This window comes from Rhinoderma darwinii, unplaced genomic scaffold, assembly GCF_050947455.1.
Source record: "Rhinoderma darwinii isolate aRhiDar2 unplaced genomic scaffold, aRhiDar2.hap1 Scaffold_106, whole genome shotgun sequence".
Classification (NCBI taxonomy): Eukaryota; Metazoa; Chordata; class Amphibia; order Anura; family Rhinodermatidae; genus Rhinoderma; species Rhinoderma darwinii.
The window spans coordinates 936,060-957,565 of NW_027461945.1; the positions used below are offsets into that span (position 1 = coordinate 936,060).

General features: G+C 42.2%; 1 long non-coding RNA gene across 1 annotated transcript; it reads right to left on the minus strand.

Annotated features, from left to right (window-relative positions):
* Window positions 1-17,940: 17,940 nt before the first annotated feature.
* Window positions 17,941-21,281, minus strand: LOC142698990 (uncharacterized). The gene is made up of 2 exons (XR_012865906.1): window positions 20,817-21,281; window positions 17,941-18,422 (listed from the first exon to the last, which is right to left on the minus strand). It is a non-coding gene; the product is annotated as an uncharacterized LOC142698990 (long non-coding RNA).
* Window positions 21,282-21,506: the final 225 nt, after the last annotated feature.

The following is a 21,506-nucleotide window of genomic DNA, read 5'->3' on the forward strand; positions in this document are numbered from 1 at the left end:
TCGGCATTGGTGGGGAAGTCAAGCTCAAGGTCCTCAGTCCCATCCAATATGGCGCTGAATGTGGCAGTAAAACCTTCTAATATGGAATCTTCTTTATGTCATAAACATTTGTAGTTATGACATCAGCGCATTCATCATCATTACTGCAGGAGTTTATTAACACTGCCGCCTCATTCATTGTGACGTCACCCACAGTGGTCTGAAGTGTTAACCCTTTAATGACTGGCAGTGTACTTACCACAGAGGACTTAAAGCTGAATAGAACATATCAGCGGCCATAAAGGAAAAGGGATAATGCAGGGAGCATCTCCGCACAAGGACAATCCATGACAAAGGGTTGTCCAGGATAAAATAACTTGTCTGTTTTCTCCAAAAACCAGCACCACACCTGTCCATAGGTTGTGTGTGGTATTACAGCTCATTAACATTCACTTCAATGGAGCTAACCTGCAATACCAGATACAACCTGTGGATAGGTGTGGTGCTGTTTTTGGAAGAAAGCAGTCATATTTTTCTAATCGTGCACAGCCCCTGTTAGAAATAGTTATAAAAAAAGGGGGGAGAAAAGAAATTTAAAAAAAAAAAGGTAAAAAGAGGAACTCTGAGGTAAAATAAATCAAACTAGACTGAAAGGAGTCTGCTGGAGGTGCCAGATGGAAAGACATATTTCTGCCATGGGGACCAGATTAGTTGAAATGTATCTTGAAGGGGGGCTTCAGAGAGTGGGTTTTAACCCCTTATAGCCCTATGAAGTGCTGTTGCATTGAAAACTATGCAGTTCATCTTCGAATGCAGCATCACAAAAACTAATTATTTTGTAAAAAATAAAACTATATAAATTTGGTATCGCCATAATCGTAACGACCCACAGAATCAAGTTATCATGCAATTCATGACGCCCGATGAACCCTGTATAATCAAAACAGAAATGGTGGAATTACAGGGTTTTTTTTCAATTCGCCCCACAAAATGTAGGTTTTTTTTACATTTTTTTTTAATACATTATATGGTAAATGAGGCCGCAGGGTAAATTCCACATAAACAGCGCCATTCATCGGTTAACTGTTTAAATAATACCAGTTCAAGTGATCTTTATCGAAAAACACCATAAGAATTTTTTCACAATTAACCTTCTAATTGGGCCTAGCATGTGTGATACTGTCTGCTAAGCCGTTGTATCTAAGTAGACCTAAGTACACAAAAGTCGATGGTCCAGCGCAGTCAGGTTTAAAACAGAACGTAGTTCCAATTTTATTTGGATGGTTAAAACAAGATCATTCCCGAATGCAAGGGTGAAAATGTAGGTAAGGTGCCTACGCGTCTCAGACGTATACCACGTTCTTCCTCATGGCTTTAATGCTAACAACTAAATGTCAGAACGAGGTTTATATCCGGTTGCCAACAGGTGAAAATTAGTGATGTCACAAAAAAGTGGTGCTGTCCAGCATAGTAGTGCTGAACTAGGGAGACGCCTATAAAGCATCAGTATTCTATGAATAAAAGCTATCCAGCACGGTGGAGCTGTCCAGCAGAAGTGGTGCTGAAACAGAGAGCCGGTGATAGAACATCACTGCTCCACTAGTAAGTTATGTAAGTTATGTGCTTAAAGCGTTGATTAATGAATATTTATAAATAATAAAATGAGGGATAATAATGATCCAAATCTATCCTAGAGTAGTGGATAGAGTATTAATGCTAATTTCTGTTTATTAGGCTGTCGGATATAAACCTCTGAAATACTCACATCGAAAAATTAAAACATGAATAGACGCTAAAAAATACATCATTTAAAGAGGCTCTGTCACCAGATTTTGCAACCCCTATCTGCTATTGCATGTGATCGGCGCTGCAATGTAGATTACAGTAACGTTTTTATTTTTAAAAAACGAGCATTTTTGGCCAAGTTATGACCGTTTTTGTATTTATGCAAATGAGGCTTGCAAAAGTCCAACTGGGCGTGTATTATGTGCGTACATCGGGGCGTTTTTAATACTTTTACTAGCTGGGCGTTCTGATGAGAAGTATCATCCACTTCTCTTCACAACACCCAGCTTCTGGCAGTACAGATCTGTGACGTCACTCACAGGTCCTGCATCGTGTCGGACACATCGGCACCAGAGGCTTCAGTTGATTCTGCAGCAGCATCGGCGTTAGCAGGTAAATCGATGTAGCTACTTACCTGCAAACGCCGATGCTGCTGCAGAATCAACTGTAGCCTCTGGTGCCGATGTGTCCTCGCTCGTCTGACACGATGCAGGACCTGTGAGTGACGTCACAGCGTGATCTGGCAGAAGCTGGGCGTTCTGAAGAGAAGTGGATGATACTTCTCGTCAGAGCGCCCAGCTAGTAAAAGTAGTAAAAACGCCCCGAAGTAGGCACATAATACACGCCCAGTTGTACTTTATAACTTGGCCAAAAATGCTTGTTTTTTAAAAATAAAAACGTTACTGTAATCTACATTGCAGCGCCTATCTGCTGCAATAGCAGATAGGGGTTGCAAAATCTGGTGACAGAGCCTCTTTAAACAGTTTAAAACAATACATGAACTGGAAAGAAGGGGAATTATGTATTGGTCTTCAAGGATAATTAGTATTGGAAAATTTGTTTTCCTTTGTATACTAGACCGTCAAACGGGAAATCTGATGGGGGAAGGACCCGTTAATATGGATAATTAGGTGTCATCTGTAAAAGCCATGAACATTAACAGGTAGTATTGATTATTAGGCAGTATTAGATTCTACCGATCATTTCATAGATTCTTTTACTATTAGTGGAACATGAATTCTTTTTTTAAGTTCAAACCTTTAGGAAACCTGGTTTTTAGTGTAAATATCCAGTATGCTTCACGTGATAAGATTTTATGTTTGATGTTCCCCCCTCTGGTTGGAGTTTTGACTTTTTTTATGGCATAACATCTCAGACTTATAATTGATCTATTATGGAAGGTTATGAAATGTTTTACAACATTGGAGATATTGGTGAGGTTAGGATTTCTTATATAGCCCAAATGTTCTAGTATCCTAGTTTTACATTTGCGGCTGGTGCAACCTACATACATTAGGTTGCATTCCAAACACTCCACAATATATATATCACTGCCTCACTGTTGCAATTAATGTAAGTTTGAATTGAAAAATTTGTATTGTTATCTGAATCTCTGAAGTTCTTAGTAGGCTTAGCATATGAACAGATTTTACATGGATGCGAGCCGCATTTAAAGAAACCCGTATATTGAAGCCATGTCAGTTTGGGAATGTTTGAGGAAAATATAGAAGGAGACAACAGGTCACCTAAGGAAGGAGCTTTTCTGGATACTACATGACAGCCATCCTTCAAAATATCTGACAGAGCCTCATCTTACATTAGAATGGCTACATTTTTATGGACGATTTTCTTTATTTCATTAAACTGACTATTGTGTTGTAACACCAAAGTAGGTACGTTTAGACCAGTATCTTTATTATTATGTTTTGGCTCTAGAAGTAGATCTCGGGGCTTTGTTTCTACAATGGAGGTTGCTCTTTTGAGGGTCCATTCTGTATACCCTCTTTTGCGTAGTCTCCTACAAATTAGCTGTTGTTCCACCCGGTAATTGGGGTCGTTACTACAATTTCTTTTTGCTCTGTACATTTCTCCCACTGGGATTGATGAGATGGTTTGTCTGGGGTGACCGCTTGTTGCATGCAAGATAGTGTTCCCTGAAATCGGCTTACGGTATGTTTTAGTATCAATTATTTCCCATGCATGACCTGTGAGTTCTAGGTCCAAAAAACTGGATAGTATCTTTTTGTGAAGAATAGGTAAATTTCAAGTTGAATTGGTTGTCATTAAGATAATTGATGAAATTTGGGATATCTGACATATTGCATTCCCATATAAATAGCAGGTCGTCTATATACCTTGCATACCAGTTAATAGATCTGCCAAAAGGGTTATCACTAGAAAAAATGAAAAGTTCCTCCCACCAGGCCATCACGAGATTAGCCAAAGAAGGGGAGAATTTAGCTCCCATTGATACTCCCTGTAGTTGTAGGTAAAACAACCCATCAAACTGGAATCAATTGTCTGTCATCAGGAAGACAAGGACCTCTAGTGTATATGATTGTAGCTCAAAGCTGTAGTTGCTGTGTTTAAAAAGATGATATTCTAGTGCCATAGTTTTTACAGATGACACCTAATTATCCATATCAACGGGTCCTTCCCCCACCAGATTTCCCGTTAACCAATTGACGGTCAAGTATACAAAGGAAAACTAATTTTCCAATACTAATTATCCTTGAAGACCACTATATAATTCCCCTTTTTTCCAGTTCATGTATTGTCTTAAACTGTTTAATATCATGTATTTTTTAGCGTCTAATTATGTTTTCATTTTTCGATGTGAGTATTTCAGAGGTTCATATCCGACAGCCTAATAAATAGAAATAAGCATTAATATTCTATCCACTACTCTAGGATAGTTTTGGATCATTGTTATCCCTCATCTTATTATTTATTACTAGCCATCAACCAATGCTGTAAGCACACAACTTACTAGTGGAGCAGTGATTTTCTATCACCGGCTCTCTGTTTCAGCACCACTTCTGTTGGACAGCTCCACCGTGCTGGATAGATTTTATTCACAGAATGCTGATGCTTTATAGGCGTCTCCCTAGTTCAGCACTACTATGCTGGACAGCACCACTTTTCAGTGACATCACTAATTTTCACCTGTTGGCAACCGGATATAAACCTCGTTCTGACATTTAGTTGTTAGCATAAAAGCCATGAGGAAGGACGTGGTATACGTCTGAAACGCGTAGGCACCTTATCTACATTTTCACACTTGCTGTAATGTTGGGGGTAGGGAAACAGACAAGTGAGCCCTAATCTACCCGCCACTCAGTCCCTGCCTACTTGCAACGACCCGCCCTAGGCGACGAGGTACAACTGGGCGACGGTCCCTACGCTCAGTAAGTGCACGACAGACAAACAGACAAGGGTACACAGAAGCTAAGGGAAATGGGGCAGTTGCCCACGGCAACACCGTGAGCAACAAGAGTGGTGAACGAGCCGAGTCAAACCAGGAGTGTACGAGGTACCAAACGCAGAGCACGAGAGTAGTCAGTAAGCCACGGTCATTATGAAGCAGGGTCAAATAGTTCAGAAGCTGCAGCAGGGCCAGGAAACCAAATGAGAGGAATCACAAGCAAGGAGGAACAGGAAAGGCAGGTATAAATAGACAGAGGGCGGGAGCTAGCTCCGTCTGGCCAGGCTGTGATAGGCTCTCCCACTCCTAAGCCTGCCATGCTGAGTGGTGGAAGATGGAGTCAGTCTCACAGACATAGAAGCAGGTGCAGACTGATTACCTATGGGCGATGACACAGAAGCTGTGCCTGGCAGATCCTTTACACTTGCATTCGGGAATGATCTTGTTTTAACTATCCAAATAAAATTGGAACTACGTTCTGTTTTAAACTTGACTGCACTGGACCATCGACTTTTGTCCCCTTTTTTCCAGACCCATATATACCCAGTACAGATATTGTTGTAGATTTCACGTGCAGCCCTATGTAACACCTCTGATAACACAGTGATAGCTCTCTGAGTACAGATAATGCAGTAGATGTTACCTGTAGTCCTATGTAACAGCACAGATAACACAGTAATAACGGAGTGCAGATAATGTAGTAGTGTTACCTGCAGTCCTATGTAACACCACAGATAACACAGTGATAACTCTCTGAGTACAGATAATGTAGTAGATGTAAGAGACAAACACATGCAGAGACACAGAGACAGACACACACACACACACACACACACACACACACACACACACACACACACACACACACACTGTAACATATACACATACAAACACAGAGACACATACTGTATACACACTACACACACATATACACACAGACACTCACCATGTATCCTTGCTGACAGGATCACAACTTTCTTTCAGGACAGGAGCTTCCTCCTCTGCTTCTCGGCTGTTATTTACTCCGTGTGTGTAACAGCAGAGCACAGAGTAGAGGCAGAGCACAGTGGCACCCCCTACATGCTGGGAGGGTGCAGCAAGGGAGTGGACCAGTCCAGTCCCCTGACCTGAGTCATCTGACCTCATGTCACTGACGTGAGGTCAAGTGACAGGTAGGGTGATTGGACTGGTCCACTCCCTGGCCGTTACAGACCTCTGTCAGAACGACGCTGCGTGATTTCCTGGCTCTTCCTAAAGCTGCTGCAGGTGTCCACCATACAGGGCGCCTATCAGCAGTGATCAGCTGCTCTGCGGCGCCCCCCCCCCCTTCCCTACAACATAGTTGCGCCCGGGGCACATGCCTCACCTGCCCCCCCCCCTAGCTACGCCCCTGCAGATAGGATACCTGCTGCACACACCACTCACACATAGGATACATGCTGTACATGCCACTCACACATAGGATACACGCTGTACACGCCACTCACACATAGGATATATGCTGTACATGCTACTCACACAAAGGACACATGTTGTACAGGCCACTCTCACATAGGATACATGCTGCATACACAACTCACACATTGGATAACTGCTGTACAGGCCATTCAAACATAGGATACATGCTGTACACACTACTCACACATATGATACATGCTGCACACGCCACTCACACATAGGATACATGCTGTACACACCACTCACATATAGGATACATGCTGTACACACCACTGACAAATAGGATACATGCTGCACACACCACTCACACATAGGATACATGCTGCACACACCACTCACACATAGGATACATGCTGTGCACGCCACTCACACATAGGATACATGCTGCGCACACCACTCACACATAGGATAAATGCTGCACACATCACTCACACATAGGGTACATGCTGCACACGCCACTCACAGATAGGATACATGCTGCACACACCACTCACACATAGGACACATGCTGTACACGCCACTCACACATAGGATACATGCTGTACATGCCACTCACACATAGGATACATGCTGCACACACCACTCACACATAGGACACATGCTGTACACGCCACTCACACATAGGATACATGCTGCACACACCACTCACACATAGGACACATGCTGTACACGTCACTCACACATAGGATACATGCTGTACATGCCACTCACACATAGGATACATGCTGCACACGCCACTCACACATAGGATACATGCTGTACATGCCACTCACACATAGGATACATGCTGCACACACCACTCACACATAGGATACATGCTGCACACGCCACTCACACATAAGATACATGCTGTACACGCCACTCACACATAGGATACATGCCGTGCACACCACTCACACATAGGATACATGCTGTACACGCCACTCACACATAGGATACATGCTGTACACACCACTCACATAGGATACATGCTGCACACACCACTCACACATAGGACACATGCTGTACACGTCACTCACACATAGGATACATGCTGTACATGCCACTCACACATAGGATACATGCTGCACACGCCACTCACACATAGGATACATGCTGTACATGCCACTCACACATAGGATACATGCTGCACACACCACTCACACATAGGATACATGCTGCACACGCCACTCACACATAAGATACATGCTGTACACGCCACTCACACATAGGATACATGCCGTGCACACCACTCACACATAGGATACATGCTGTACACGCCACTCACACATAGGATACATGCTGTACACACCACTCACATAGGATACATGCTGCACACACCACTCACACATAGGACACATGCTGTACATGCCACTCACACATAGGATACATGCTGCACACACCACTCACACATAGGATACATGCTGCACACACCACTCACACATAGAATACATGCTGCGCACGCCACTCACACATAGGATACATGCTGCGCACGCCACTCACACATAGGATGCATGCTGCATGCGCCACTCACACATAGGATTCATGCTGTACACACCACTCACACATAGGATACATGCTGCACACGCCACTCACACATAGGATACATGCTATACACGCCACTCACACATAGGATACATGCTGTACACACCACTCATACATTAGACATATGCCGTACATCCACAAGACCACTGCAGCCAGTCATTGACCTCAGCAGTGTCGCTAGCATGTACAGCACATGACCGCTGAGACCAGTGATTGGCTGCAGTGTTCACATGGATGAACGGCATGTTTTCACTAGGTTCAGTAATGGAAAAAATTGGGTCTGGCGGAGGTTGACCATTCACAGAAGTGACAGCTGGAGGTTTCTCCAAAGGCGTCGTGGGCAAATAGAGACGGTCTACTAAGGCCTGTTGGATGAAATTTGCAGCCGCTCCAGAATCCAGATAAGCAGAAACAGAGTGCGATTCTGGGTTTTTTTTAATTCTCATTCCAATAAGATATTAATACATATAACAAAAAACAATCCCGACCCCTCCCCCAACCTAATCCTAATACAAAAACCTTACTTATACATTACAAAGTACATTTTAAGCGTTTACATATGTATTATTAGTTTAAAAAAAACAAAAAAACCTTCAACTCTCTCCCATACGTAGCTCTCCGAGCACCCTCACATCTTTACCCAATTGTCATCCTTGAGTTGAACATAACCCCTTTGTTCATGTGTCATGCTCTTGATCCATGGTTCCCATAGTTGTTCAAATGTAAAGTTTTTATTTTTGCTATTATAATATCCAAACTCCATGTTTATATTCCTTAGTATTATTCTGTGCCATGCTTACCCAGAATTGGTGAACCATAAGACAATTCCAAAACAAGTGCGAGAAATCTGCCTCTGATATCCCACATCTGATGCATTTCCCGCAATTTTTTCCCGTAAACCTTTTCATTTTCTTTGGCGTTAAATACAAACAGTGAATAATAAAATATTATGTCATTCTATGGGATCTATTCAATTAAAATTTACCAGTGCATCTGCTTATTTTTCTCCATTCATTGTCATCTATTATCCCAAAAATATATTCCCACTCCCCCCTTCCTCTTTGATTCCCCTCCCCTCTAGACTCGCATTTTAATTTCTTATAAATCCGTGATAGTAAACCTTTTCCCCTCCCAAATTGATATAAGTTCCATAACGAGTGAGAAGACTCCAAATGGAATAAAGTTTTATCCCGAGTCACAATCACCGCGTGATGTATTTGCAAATATTTACATCTCATATGTGAAGGAATATTCAATTCTGTACTCAGTATATCCCAATCTTTCAGATTGCCATTAGAAAAAATAAAATGTCTAACCAACCTGAGTCCATATTCGGACCATCCACTCCAATCAGTTATTTTATTAACCTCTAATATATTAAAGTTGCCAAATATTGGTGTGAAGCTCAATGCTCCATTTAAATGAAACATTTTTCTTAATTGAACCCCAATTTCATGCATCATATATATTGTTGGATACTCCTTACAATTTCTCAATTGCCCGGACTCCATTACCTCAAGTATATTCTGAAGATGGCCCCTACTAGTTTTACTAATATTTTGTATAAACGGAGATTGTTTCCCACTCAAAATATTTCTCCACTGTCCTGACAAAAAATATATTCTCAAGTCAGGTACTGCCAGTCCACCATCTTCTCCTCTATCCATCAAGTATTTTAACTTCATCCTGGGTTTCCTTCCACTCCAAATTAGCTCCCTCATTAACCCCTTCCCTCTTTGGCCACTTTTGACCTTCCTGACAGAGCCTCATTTTTCAAATCTGACATGTGTCACTTTATGTGGTAATAACTCCGGAATGCTTTCACCTATCCAAGCGATTCTGAGATTATTTTCTCGTGACACATTGGACTTTACGTTACTGGCAAAATTTGCTCAATATATTCAGTATTTAATTGGGAAAAATACCAAAATGTAGCGAAAAATTGCAAAAATTAGCATTTTTCTCAATTTAAATGTATCTCCTTGTAAGACAGGCAGTTATAACACACAAAATTGTTCCTAATTAGCATCCCCCATATGTCTACTTTAGATTGGCATCGTTTTTTTGAACATCCTTTTATTTTTCTAGGACGTTACAAGGGTTTGAACTTTAGCAGCAATTTCTCACATTTTCAGGAAAATTTCAAAAGGCTATTTTTACAGGGGCCAGTTAAAGAGGCTTTGTCACCAGATTATCAAATCTATCTCCTATTGCATGTGATGGGCGCTGCAATGTAGATAACAGTAACCTTTTTTTTTTTTTTTTAACGATAATTTTTGCCCAAGTTATGTGCAATTTTATATTTATGCAAATTAGCTTTTCAATGGACAACTGGGCGTGTTTTCTCGTATTTCCAACTGGGCGTGTATTGTGTTTTTACCAACTGGGCGTTGTGAATAGAAGTGTATCACGCTGACAAATCAGCATCATACACTTCTCATCGTTCCCACCCAGCTTCTTTCACTGCAGAAATACAGCGTGACATCACCCACAGGTCCTTTAACCTTTTCGTCGGACAAAGAAGATACATCGGCTCCAGGCGTCCAAAAGGTTAATATGCTCGTCTCTAGGGAGTTTGCTATGCTTACCTGCACATGGTGATGATGCTGCAAATTCAACTGTACTGTGACGCCTGGAGCGGATGTGTCTTCTCTCTTCCGACGCCAAGTTTGAAGGACCTGTGGGTGACGTCACGCTGTGTCTGCAGTGAAAGAAGCTGGCTGGGAATGATGACGTCACCCACAGGTCCTTCAACCTTGGAGTTGGAAGAGAGAAGACACATCAGCACCAGGCGTCAGGGAGTACAGTGCAGGGTATGTGCAGGTAAGCATAGCAAACTCCCTAGAGACGAGCATATTAACCTTTTGGACGCCTGGAGCCGATGTATCTTCTTTGTCCGACGACAAGGTTGAAGGACCTGTGGGTGACGTCACGCTGTATTTCTGCAGTGAAAGAAGCTGGGTGGGAACGATGAGAAGTGTATGATGCTGATTTGTCAGCGTCATACACTTCTATTCACAACGCCCAGTTGGTAAAACAAGTAAACACGCCCAGTTGGTAAAAACACAATACACGCCCAGTTGGAAATACGAGAAAACACGCCCAGTTGTCCATTGAAATGCTCATTTGCATAAATATAAAATTGCTCATAACTTGGGCAAAAATGATCAAATTTTTTTAAAAAAACAACGTTACTGTTTTCTACATTGCAGCGCCCATCACGTTCAATAGGAGATAGGGATTTGATAATCTGGTGACAGAGCCTCTTTAAGTTGTGAAGTGGCTTTGAGAGCCTTATATATTAGAAACCCCCAAAAAGTCACCCCATTTTAAAAACTTCACCCCTCAAAGTATTCAAAACAGCATTTCGAAAATGTCTTAACCCTTTAGACATTTCACAGGAATTAAAACAAAGTAGAGGTGAAATTTACAAATTTCATATTTTTATGCAGAAATACATTTTTAATAAAAAATTTTTTATAACACAGAAGGTTTTATCAGAGAAATGCAACTCAATACACAATGCAAACCCCCACAAGTCACTATTTTAAAAACTGCACCCCTCGAAGTATTCAAAACCGTGTTTAGAAAGTTTATCAACCCTTTAGACGTTTCACAGGAATTAAAGCAAAGTAGAGGTGAAATTTACAAATTTCATTTTTTTTTTTTTGCAGAAATTCATCTTTAATCCTTTTTTTTTTGTAACTCAGAAGGTTTTACCAGATAACTGCAACTCAATATTTATTGCCCAGGTTCTGCAGTTTTTGGAAATATCCCACATGTGGCCGTAGCGTGCTACTGGAATGAAGCACTGGCCTCAGAAGCAAAGGACCACCTAGAGGATTTTGGGGCCTTATTTTTATTAGAATATATTTTAGGCACCATGTCAGGTTTGAAGGGCTCTTGCGGTGCCAAAACAGTGAAAATCCCCCAAAAGTGACCCCATTTGGGAAACTACATACCTCAAGGAAATTATTTAGGGGTATAGTGAGCATTTTGACCCCACAGGTTTTTTACAGAAATTATTGGAAGTAGGCCGTGAAAATTAAAATCTAAATTTTTTCAAAGAAAATGTAGGTTTCCACAAGAACTAAAGGAGAAAAAGCACTGCAAAATTTGTAAAGCAATTTCTCCCGAGTAAAACAATACCCCACATGTGGTAATAATTGGCTGTTTGGACGCACAGCAGGGCTTAGAAGGGATGGAGCGCCATTTGGCTTTTGAAGCTCAAATTTAGCAGGAATAGTTTGCAGAGGCCATGTCCCATTTACAAAGCCCCTGAGGGGACAAAACAGTGGAAACCCCCCACAAGTGACCCAATTTTGGAAACTACACCCATTGAGGAAATTATCTAGGGGTATAGTGAGCATTTTGACCCCACAGTTTTTTTTTGCAGAAATTATTGGAAGTAGGCCCTGAAAATAAAAATCAACATTTTTTCAAAGAAAATGTAGGCTTAGCAAATATTTTCTCATTTCCACAAGAACTGAAGGAGAAAAAGCACCACAAAATTTGTAAGGCAATTTCTCCCAAGTAAAAAAATACCCCACATGTGGTAATAACCGGCTGTTTGGACACACGGCAGGGCTTAGAAGGGAAAGAGCGCTATTTGACTTTTGGAGATCACATTTAGCAGGAATTGTTTGCAGAGGCCATGTCACATTTGCAAAGCTCCTGAGGGGACAAAACAATGAAAACGCCCAAAAAGTGACTCCATTTAGGAAACTACACCTCTTGAGGAATTCATCTAGGGGTGTAGTAAGCATTTTGACCCCACAGATGTTTCATAGAATTTATTAGAATTGGGCAGTGAAAATAAAAACAATCCTTTTTCTTCAATAAGACGTAGCTTTAGCGCAAATTTTTTTATTTGCCCAACAAATAAAGGAAAAAATAACACAACATTTGTAAAGAAATTTCTCCCGAGTACAGCAATACCCATATGTGGTCATAAACGGCTGTTTGGGCACACGGCAGGGCTCAGAAGGGAAGGAGCACCATTTGGAGTGCAAATGTTGCTGGATTGGTTTCTGGGCGCCTGTGGGCCCAAAACAGTGGAAACCCCCTGGAAGTGACTCAATTTTGGAAACTACACCCCTCAATGCATTTACCTAGGGGTGTAGTAAGCATTTTAACCCTGCAGGTGTTTTGTAGAATTTAGTGTGCACTCGATGTTGCAGAGTGAAAATGGGATTTTTTCCATAGATATGCCAATATGTGGTGCCCAGCTTGTGCCACCATAACAAGACAGCTCTCTAATTATTATGCAGTGTTTCCCGGTTTTAGAAACACTCTACATGGGGCCATAATCTTTTGCCTGGACATTCGACCAGGCTCAGGAGTGAAAACGTACCATGTAAAATTGAGGCCTAATTTGTCGATTTACAAAGTATTGGTTCACAACTGCAGAGGCTCAGATGTGAAATAATAAAAAGAAACCCCTGAGAAGTGACCCCATTTGGAAACGACACCCCTCAAGGCATTTATTAAGGGGTGTAGTGAGCATTTTCACCCCACAGGTCTTTTCCATAAATGATTGAACTGCGGATGGTGCAAATTAAAAAATTATATTTTTCCCTAGATATGCCATTTCAGTGACAAATATGTCATGCCCAGCTTATGCCACTGGAGACACACACCCCAAAAATTGTTAAAAGGGTTCTCCCGGGTATGAAGATGCCATATATGTGGAAGTAAACTGCTGTTTGGGCACATTGTAGGGTTCAGAGCGGAGGGAGCGCCATTTGGCTTTTTGAGAGCGGATTTTGCATGGTAGTAGATTTGTTTGATTATTGCTGGTGTTTCCATTTATAATGTGGGGGTACATGTAAGCTGGGCAGAGTACATCAGGGGCATAGTCAGGTGGAATAATAATGGGGTAAAAAAACAATAAAATGATCCATAGATGTGTGTTACTCTGTGAAGCAATCCTTTCTGCACAGGCCGGTGTCGCACTGATATATGGCGTCCTTTATTATCCCCCTTTTGGTCCACACTAAGCACCTTTGCAGTTTGGGGAATTTTGCTGTGAAAGTGTTGTCCTGGTATAATACGGGCACCCTCGCTTCCAGCAGATATGTTTGGGCCCTCCCCTTCCTGGTTCGCTAATTTTAGGTCCTTGGTAAATCGCCTCTTGAAACAGAAGAAATGTTCGCCTCGGGCCGGCACAACTGCATATTTTTTTATTTCCTGACTTATTGGAGCCATAACTAATTTTATTTTTTCATAGACGTAGTGGTATGAGGGCTGTTTTTTTGCTGGATGAGCTGTAGCGATTATTGGTACCATTTTGAGGTACATGCGACTTTTTGATCACCTTTTATCCTATTTTTTGGGAGACAAGGTAAACAAAAAAACACAATTCTGGCATAGTTTTTTTTTAGGTTTTTTTATACAGCGTTCACCAAGCATTATAAATTACATGTTAACTTTATTCTGCGGGTCCGTACGATTCCGGCGATACCTAATTTCTAGCACTTTTTTATAATTTACAACTTTTTGCACAATAAAATTACTTTTGTAAAAAGAATGTATTTTTTCTGTCGCCAAGTTGTGAGAACCATAACTTTTTTAATTTTTGTCGACGGAGGTGTATGAGGGCTTGTTTTTTGCTAGACGAGCTATAGTTTTTATAGGTACCATTTTTGGATACGTGCGACTTTTGATCACTATTTATTCCAATATATGTAGGTCAAAGTGACCAAAAAACAGAAACTCTGGTAAAGTTTTTTACGTTTTTTTTTCACGTTGTTCACCGTGTGCAATAAATAATATAATATTTTGATACCTGAGGTCGTTACAGTCCCGGCGATACCAAATACGTATGGTTTATTATTATTTTTCAATAATAAAGGACTTGATAAGTGAAAAAGGGTGATTGTGTTTTATTTTATTACTTGAAACTTTTATTGTTTTCAAACTTTTATTTTTTTTCACTTTTTTTTTTATACCTTTTTATACTTTTTTTTACACTTTTTCTCAAGTCCCACTAGGGGACTTGACGGTCCAACTGTCAGCTTTAGTTTTTTTCTAATACATTGCACTACCTACGTAGTGCAATGTATTAGATCTGTCAGTTATTCACTGACAGCAAGCCGATTAGGCTTCGCCTCCCGGCGGGGCCTAATCGGCTTCCGTAATGGCAGAGCAGGAGGCCATTGTGTCTCCTGTTGCCATAGCAGCAGTCGCAAGTCCTGATTGCCTGTCAGGGCTGGCGATCTGCTAGCAATCGCTAAGATGAAGCAATCGCTTTCGATTGCTGCATCAAAGGGGTTAATGGCAGGGATCGGAGCTAGCTCCGGTTCCTGCCATTTCATGTGGATGTCAGCTGTAATATACAGCTGACCTCCACCGCTGATGACGCCGGATCAGCTCCTGAGTCGGCGCCATCTTGTCGGCGGCTACGGAAGCCGATCAGGCTCCGCCGCCGGGCGGATCTTGAGCGGCTTCCGTGCTAGGCAGACTGGGAGGCCAGTATTAGGCCTCCGGTTGCTATTGCAGCCACCGGAACCCCGGCAATTTCATTGCTGTGGTTCCGATGAGCTGCAAACAGCTTAAATGTATCGATCACGTTTGAATGCTGCATTGAAGGGGTTAATGGCGGGGATCGAAGCTAATTTTGGTCCCCGCCATTACAGCCGGATGTCAGCTGTCAGATACAGCTGAGATCCGGCGATGATGGCACCGACTCAGCTTCTGAGCCGGTGCCAAACATTTGGCGTAAGTATCAAGGGGAGAGAATAGACATGGACCGCACATCCACTGTATACTATGATCAATTGCGGCTAGGCAAAATATTTAAATATGAACGAGAGGTTCTTTGTAACATTTTGATCAAATTGTATGCAAGCCCACTTGCCACTTCACGGCGACCTCTAAAAGTGGGTCCCTACTCTATCGATTGCACCACCGCCACCGCAGCACCGCTCCTGCAGAGGGAGCAACCCAGAGGCCCAAAAGCACCCATGCCATCAGGCCAAGCCAAGCCTCCCTGGCTCTGGGCCACGTCCCCTCACAAGTGCAGCACCACAGTAACAGACACCACCACCCCTTTGATTTGGCGTAAGTATATGACATTTTGCGGGAAGCACTACCTTTCCATGTCGTATACTTACGTCAAATGTCGGGAAGGGGTTAAACTTTCTATGCATTTAAACGTCTTTTCTCCTATCCACATGGGACTGTTAATCAGTGGATACAACAACTGGGGTAATACTATCATTTTAATTACGGCTATTCGATCTGCCATAGAAAGGGGTAACCTATTCCATATTTTAATTTTTGGGTGAGAATTTTGTAGCGGGTGTCTATCCACGTAGGGTAGTCTCTTCAATCAACCCATCGGGTTGACCACCAGATCATGGGTGCAGGGGATTTAACAGGAGAGTAATGGCTGTTTTTTTTTCATTTCAAAACATTCCATGCAACTAGTTTAATTTCTCGGACAATCCTTTTAAGGAAATATTTACCGGGGCACAATGCACCATTTCTGGGCGCTGTATCCAATGTTTATCTGGACAGTCGCCTGGTTATATTTCTGGACTTTGTATGCACTATTTACCTGGATGCTGGGTAATAATTATGTCAATTAGAAACAGGAGGACCTGCAATCTCATCAACATTGTCCTTTCCTCATAAAATGTTCTTCTTGAGACATCTGATGGATTACTCTGAAAATATGCCGTAGGTGCCAATCAAGGTCCAAAGGTTGACATACTCAATGGTCTCCAGGATCTGAATTATACCTTTTTCTTTCACTAACCCATTTCTCTAGGAGTCATATATAAAGGTTGGGTCTATGGAGCCCAGATGAGCTACATTAGCAACTTTGAAAGAGCAGCCTCAGACATTCAGCTCCAGGATGGTCTGTGTCAGATAAGTAGTGGTTCAGAACGCACTGGACGATGTAGGTGCACGAATAGGGTCCCAACCCAATCGTAGTCAAAATAAGTATTTGGCACACAAAGCTGAAGTTTAAAGAAGAAATCTTGATTTTTTTCAAGTGGTTGTAGATGCCAGAGGCTTAGTGCGACGCTTCGGTCATTACATGACCTTCATCAGGCACTGTGCCGTTCTGGTTGCTGGTACATCCAGTAGTTGGTGCTTCATTCCGAATGGCGGCTGACCGCTGTAGTTGGCGCACTTGAGATTTCTTAAAACTTAAGCTTTGAGTGCCGAATACTTATTTTGGTCTGTGTCAGATGTTAGGGATGAAGTCTACAACTGGCCAGACCACCTATCTTTCCTTCGCTCTGGAAATATAGGACAGTCCACGAGGCAGCACATCATGTCTGGTCAATTCCCCTACTACTCTGTACACTAACACCTTCAAAAGAGAAGAGGAAGGTGTGGATGTGACGTTCAGGTTAGGTTTTTGCAGTATTGAAGTTGTATTGTGCTCCCCTTGGAGCACTGTGCAAAGGCAAAACTCCTTTATTGGCATGATGTGTAGATGGTTGGTACTCTATTTGGGTGCGCAGGCTTACTTTGTTGTGTGCTCACTTGGCTAGGTCGGCATTAATGAGTGAAATGTATACAGTACCTTAGGAAAATACAGTGTGAGACAAAGATGATAACAGGAGCGCTCCCTAGAGTAATACCTTGAAAAAAAATGTCAATTAGTCTTCTCACCTTGTGAACCTCTTGGTTGATAAGAACATCGACTGGATGCAGTTATCTCTCTTTTTGTAGCTTCTTGTTCTTCTGACACGGAGTACAGTATGTCTCAGGCTGGGGGATTTCTTTGCTGGACTTTGTTGTATGGTGGTGTACGTTCGTCCTGATTATGACCTGTTTTTGTAGCAGGAAGATGTCTTTCTTGTATGGATGTTACTCCATGGGTTACCCAGCCTACTCATTCTTCAATGAATCAGTGACCATGTCCACAATTGATTACACATGTATAATATAGATTTTATGAAAGTTCTTTGGAATTAAAACAAATTCTTTTTATGTATTTGTCTATCCATTTCTATTAGAAATACAATAAATACATTGAGGTATGTTTTTATTGACATGTGTTGCTATCAGCCAGACAGGAAAAAAAATATAGAAGGCCTTGGGAATCTGTAGAGGCAGCTGTTCTACAGGAAAGGGAGTGCAGAGACCCTACCAAACAGGACGAGGGGAGAAAGTCCATTGCCGGGCATCTGAAGAGACTTGCCATTAAACACCCAAAACCATTGTACTTCACCGCAGCCCTGCGAATCATGGACAAGGCTTCATTTTCAAAGACTTCTGGACAGTTGTCTTTTAATTGGATGGATCTTAAAAACCCCTTCTGGACAGTGGGGGATGGGAAGGAGGAGGTGTGGACGGATGACGTTCCGGCATTCTTAGATGGACATTAGTGGTTCATATCTGCTGCCTCTTTAGCTTTCAGACCTTGATCTGGCACATCCCTTTCCATGGCTGACGTTCTCGACACCAGGGCTTCCTCCTGCTGATGTTGTACGGTACATTCCCTTCAGTTCTGAAACAAGAATAAATAAAATGTCCTAGTGAAGAGTTGCTCTCTTGAAGATATTCCCCGTGACCCACACCAAGACCCTTTGTCTGCCAGGTAGGTAGATAGTGTGTTCTATGTTCAACTAAGAGAAATAAATTCAAGTAAATCTGCTCAACTTTAAGATGCGGTTAACACAAAGGTTTCAAAACGGGGACAGATAGGGCGCCAAGCGATGGTAGAATTTTATTTAAATACGCGTTTCTGGCACAACTTGTCCCTTTATCTGATCTTAACCTGACGAAGGGACCAGTCAAGTTTAGTCCCGGACCAGTCCAGTCCAGAAATACAGTCAAAATAAAATGGGTTTTACTTTACCGTCCACGTGTGAAGTATTTGTGTTACCCGCCGCTTACCAATTTTTAAAGGGGAACTCCAAGAAAAATTTGTTATGCAATCAAAGGCGCAGTGCCCGCCCAAACTACATCGCAGGATTTTATAAAAAAAATTGGCTTTTATCTATTGGATTACTCCAATATGTAAAGGCCAATATCACTAACAGCTCCTGGCTCAGCCCGCAGAGGTGGGGTCCGGAGCCGAATGGGACCCAGTGCTGCTGAAGGAGTGGGAAGTACATAAAGGGGATTTGTCTGGGGTCTGAAAACATTTTAGGGTTTGGTATTAAAGGGGTTTTCCAGGCATTATAAAAATTGTAATTCAAACTGAAAATTGCACCATTTAGCAAATACCCACCTTCTAATTCTCTGCGGCTCCAGTGCCGGCGGTTCACAATCCCCTGCCGGCCTGTTTACACAGGCTGGACCAGTGATGTCCCGTATCGGCACATGATCGCACTAGTCAATCACTGGCCACAGTGGTCACGTGCCATACTTACTTAGATCACTTCTGCAGGCGATACCCTCCCTCTATACTGTCCTTACTGCAAGGTTTTTATAGTGCGGACAGAATACAGGGAATATCTGGTACACAAAGCGTATTCTCACTAACCCTGCCCCATGACAAGCCATGCCCAATGAACCACGTTCTGTCAAAGGTACGCCCTGTCAAGTCCTGTCTCAATCCATCTGAAACCGAAGTGTCCCTAGAAAGAAATTCCAAATATTGTCAACTATGCTATATTAGGGTATAGTATGAAGAATCAGTGCAGTAGGGTCTATATACTACTATATACACAAAGCTGCCATGTGCCGAACATTGCAAAACACCCTTTTCATAAAAGAGCGTTAATTCCAGTCCTGCAGTCACCCTGATGACCTTATACTGTGCCAGTACTTGAGGTAGGTGTGCCCCTTTAAATTATTAGTTGCAGCCAGAATTGGCACCGGGATTATCAGCTCATTGACGAATTCTTGAGGTCACATTTGTGTCTTGATGTCACCAGTCTGAACCAATCCTACACCACTTGCTCTTTATATAATTTTAAGGAAAAAAAAATACCCCTAGCAATAAATACTGCATGTAAATAATATTCTCATTACAATACAACAACAAATAAATGGAAAAAGCGCCATATCCCTATTAGGTCCCGCGGACATCATAGAGGTGGTCCTTGACTTCCAGTCCTGCAGTCACCATGAAGACTTTGTGCTGTCAGTGCAGGCAGAATAAACCTGACATGGTGACAATGTAATGTTTTATATGTACTACTACTCCCTGTACTGACTGATAGTAGAGAGAATGGACTAAGCTGAAGGATTCCCGACTCTTATCAATTCTTTAAATAGGGAATATGCCCTGAATACTAACTCCAAATTTATATTACATTTATAGTAGGACAGATTTACTATTCAAATTGAGCCAGAATTATGGCGTACATGTTGTGCGCCATATTTATTAATTGTTTTAGACACATTTTGCGGCGTGCTTGACAAGGGGCGTGGCCTAGAATAAAGGGGCGTGTCTTAAACTAAGCCAACCAAGAGGTGGTATAAGGAAGAGAAAAGTGTCTAACATGTCTAGTAAAATCTATCATACATCGTGCACCACTGTGATAAATTTGGCGCAGTTTCTGACTTCCTTGTATCAGTTTACACTGTGTAAAACTCAGATAGTTTTAGGCCCCATGCACACAAACGTATTTTTGCAGCCGCAATTCACCCGCAAATCTGCAGGTGAATTGCGGCCCCATTAATTTCAATGGGCCCATGCACACGACCTTGGTTTCCACGGTCCGTGCATTGCCCAGGAACCGGGACCACAAAAACAACGGACATGTCTTATTACGGTCGTGTTTTGCGGTACAGGCTCATAGAAAATAATGCACGCGGTCATATGCACGGCCCGTGATTTGTGGGCGGCCGTGGGTGACACTCCGTGGACGTACGAGCCGCAAGTCACGGTCAATGCACCTCACTGCGGTCGTGTGCATGAGGCCTTAGTAAATCTGCCCCATGGTAATACCAGTGACAGCCCGCTCTTTCCCGGGGGGGTACAGTCCTCCGCACATCTTCATCCATGTCTCATCTTGTATGTGCCGGTTACTTTTCTCCTTATACCTGAGAAGTAACAAAAATAACATCAGAAACTAAAAAAACACAATTCCAAGTATTTCTCCCCATTTCTAAAAATAACATTTACTGCAGGTGAATAATGGAAAATATAAAGATATAAATATATTCAGGCCTATGTGTCTGTCCAGGGGGTCAGTGAGGGTCCTGCCTGTTATATGTGGGGAGGTCTTGCTGCACAATAACGGAGGGGAAAATGTCTGTACATCAATATATATTTGTCTCTAGGAGCCCCTACAAAGTCTCAGTGAGGGCCCTGTCTGTTATACGGGGGGAGCTTGTATACAGCGTTAGTAACAGGCATGTCACTCCAGTATAGATATTTTGGGTGCCGGTTCTTCGACCCCACTGTCCATAGTTTAATTAAACACCTTAAGAAAATGGATTATCACCAAGAAGTTTTATTTAAAGGGGTACTCCCATCTTACTATTTCTCTGGGACTCACACCTATGTGGAAAACGGAGGTCTCTCCCTGACCCTGTCCTGCTTTGTTCCCACATCCCTGTCCCGTCTAATGGCTGCTGATTCCAGGTGGAGAATGACTTGGGAAAGGCCTCGCACGTCCCTCTCTCTATTCTGTTC